We start from the raw sequence: 3,792 nt of genomic DNA on the forward strand, positions 1-3,792 counted from the left end.
CAGGTTTATTTTAAACTGGTTTCAGCCCATTTTGAAAGCAGTTTATGTGCACTGAACTTCTGTTGTGTTACAGATTTGAACCAGTTTCCAATCACTTATACTAGTTTCTATGTAACTTCTGTCCCTAAAGACATATAAAATGAATCTGCAATGTATTATTAGTCAGACCACATGGGTTGTAAACAATAACTTGGTTGAGGGTGTTGACTCATGACTGGTCAGACTGCAGTTAGAGGACTGCATCCAGTTTTGGGCACCGCACTTCAGGAAGGATGTGGATAGACTCGAGAGGGTCCAGAGTAGGCCACTCAGATGGTTAGGGGCCTACAGGACAAGCCCTATGAGGAGAGACTGAGGGACCTGGACCTCTTCAGCTTCCACAGGAGAAGGCTGAGAGGTGATCTTGTGGCTGCCTACAAATTCATTAGGGGGGTGCAGCAAGGGATCGGAGATGCTCTGCTCACCAGGGCGCCGCTTGGGGTAACAAGGAACAATGGTCACAAACTGACAGAGAGCAGATTTAAGTTGGATATCAGGAAAAACTTCTTCACGGTAAGGGTGGCCAAAATTTGGATTAGGCTTCTAGGGGAGTTGGTGCTCTCCCCTACCTTGGGGGTCTTTAAGAGGAGGTTGGATAGGCATCTGGCTGGGGGCATCTGACTCGGGCACTCTCCTGGCCAGGCAAAGGGTTGAACTCGATGATCTCTTGAGGTCCCTTCTGACCTCAGCATCTATGAAACACTCTATAGGATGGCTTATATATGGATGATCCTGTCCTGAGCAGGAGGTTGGACTAGATGACCTCCTAAGGGCCCTGTTGTCTGTGATGATGTGATTCTAATGGGATCTCCTTATATGATAAGGGAAGAGGGTCAGGGAATGGATAAGTCTGGACAGACCCCCACATAAATAATACCCTTAATATCTGTTCTGTGTCAGCATGTGGTACAGGACACTGGGCTGGATGGACCTGGGGGCTGGCCCCACTTAAATTATTAAGTTCTACTATATCTGAGGGCTAATGGTCTATCTGAGGTTATACATAAGCATGATGAGACCTCTAGGAAAATCAGTGGAGCAATGCTGATTTGTACCAGGTGAGGGTCTAACAAGTGTGTTCCTGATATTCATAATAGCTAGCTGCTTTGCAGTCTTTAAGCAGACAAGGTTCTTTGTGTAAGTATGATACCTTTTATTAGACCAACTTAAATAGTTGGGAAAATTCTTCTTTGCAAGCTTTTGGGCACAAACACCCTTCCTCGGGCTGAGGAGGCGTCTGCAGTTGGTCTGTGCTCTCAGTGCATTTGTACATTGTAATGCATGATGCATTCTGGGATTGGGAAGGGCTATTACCCCATTTGAATGTGGGGTGGAGAGGAGAGAGTACAGTCCATATCCTTATAGGTATTTGGGCATCTAGCTCCTTTTGAAGTTTGGAGCAAAAGTGGCTGAAGGCGTACAGGGTATTTGTGGGAAAACAGGCATTTGATCCCAGGTCTCCTGGGTCCAACACTAGTATCTTCACCACTAAATTATCCTTCCACCCTTAATTTTGCTTCTTTTCTCTGTATTTCAAAAATCTTCCTTATAGTAATCCTTCATGGTATATGTCAGCCACTCCCTGACTTCTTCCCTCTGGGGTTGTAGGCGATGGAGAAGGCAGAGACCTACTAGTTTCAAGTTCATCTATCTAGGGTTGCTCTCAAGCAAAAGAAAGAAACTTATAAAGTGAAAGAAACTCGCAGCATGTTAATGGGATTTGAGCCTCTTTCCACTTGTACCAGGTTTATACTGGTTCAATTCCTTCGACTAAGTGGAGGTATCAATGATTTACCCTGCTGTAAATGTGAGGCGAACCAGTGCAAACTTGTTAGAGGAGATGGAAAGAAATACGTATTGACATCAGTGACCTTTGGGGTGATTCTCAGTGTCTCCTCCCACTTACTACAAACACGCAGGGCTTGGTGAATGGGAAGCTGGATTGGTCCAGGTGCCATATGATAGAGATAAGGGCTCCTCAGACCTTTTCCATCCCGTCTGCGAGCTGGCCCAGGATTGATGAAGTGCTCCTTTTCCAACTGCCTCCAAAACGAACAGCAGCTCTTGCTACTCCCATGATCGCCTGACCCAGGGGCTGTGCAACATGAGTGCCGGAGCTGCCACCGCCACCACGCTGGTCCGACACCATCGTGTTGCTTGCTCCTCCCTCCTCTCAATGCTAAACACTTTGTGCCCCCTCCCCTCCTTTCCCCCGGCCACCTTTATTGCCCTGCAGCAGCCGGGGGATGACATCCAAAACTCAGTCAGCCACAGAGCTCCGACTCCCTGAAATTATAGGCGATGGGTTGAGACGGGATTGAGGCCTGTTTAGTGTTACCTCCCTGTCATTCCTCATCTGGCCTCAGGCTGCTTTATTACAACGTGGATGCATGCTGACAAATTCTGCTATGCTTTGCCTCGCCCTCCTCCCTCCCATCTCCCCCCGCAACAATAAAATCATCCAGGCTGCTGACACATTTCGTTATCCAAAGCCCTGCTCAGAGCAAGGGGAGACGGTGGGGCTGCGTGCATGCGTGTGCACGTATGTTGTGTGAAAAGCATCCCAGTGCATTCGCAGTGAAAGTCTGCATCGTGTTGCAAAAGGGGGTGGGGGAACTCAGGGGAATACCCAGGCGTGAGCTGCCCTGGAGCAAACCTAGAGTTCATTTCAGTTTGGATCTGCTTCTTGCTTTTTCATTCGTGTGTGTGTGTGTGTGTGTGTGTGTTTCCATACTGATTTAGGGCTAATGGTGGCAGATGCCACATTAAATTATGGCCTGATTCTCAGCTGGTGTAAAATCAACAGAGCCCTATGGAATGACGCTGGATGACAGTGCAACTCTTCTTTATCTAGGCAATTGCTTAGTTCCCACCACTGCAGCCTTACCCCACTGAAATCAATTAGGTTTTAGGTATCTCCCAACAGGAGCGAATGTCCTTATCTAGAAAATTGCTTAGATCCCATCACAGCTGCATCTAGGCCTTCCCCCACTGAGATCAATGGGGATTTAGGTCTCTCTCAGCATGAATGCATTACCTAAAAAGTGCTGTGAATTTGGGCCAGAGAGTTTGTGGGTTTATCCTTACAAAAGCCTTCCCCTCCTAGGCTGTAGGGTGGGTGCAGGGCACAGAGCTCTGCTCTTCTGCCCCCAGCCCTTGAGTGTGTGACTTTGTTATGAAGGGGACATGAACGTCATTAACAGAGTAGGGGGATCTTGGAGCTGGTGAGCAGTGGGAAAAGATAGCAAAAGGGTTAGCAATGGCAATGCCCAGGACCTGGTCCACTGCAAAACCCTGACCACAAGGCCAGTGTTCACCTGCTTCAAATCTCTTTGCTGACTTGCTTCTGACAGCTACAGCTGCACTACCAGCAAAATGAGTTAAATAAAGACCAGCAAAGTTTGCAGTAAAATAGGGTCACTTCTGGCCTCATTCAAAGCATGTTAAATAGATTAGAGCACTTGCAAGGGGCTGTATGTTCCTCGCAAGTACTGTAATGACCACGCTGCAGGTTAAGCACTATCAGAGCACTCTTCAGCTTTGGTCTTGAAGCTGGGTAACCAAGAAAGGAGATAACATGAGTAGGAGGATAAAAGCAAGCCAGCGACGGAGTGTGGGGCTTGATGAGTTGCTGGCCCTGGAAGGGTCCATGTTCTGGGTTCTTGTCTGTGCTCCTCCCTTCAATGGGGCAGCCGCATCCCTGCTGCACTTCAGCCACTGAATGACAAAACCAAAGGTCAGTGGCTCATCTTC

This window comes from Crocodylus porosus, unplaced genomic scaffold (genome assembly GCF_001723895.1).
Source record: "Crocodylus porosus isolate Cpor-Errol unplaced genomic scaffold, CroPor_comp1, whole genome shotgun sequence".
NCBI lineage: Eukaryota > Metazoa > Chordata > Crocodylia > Crocodylidae > Crocodylus > Crocodylus porosus.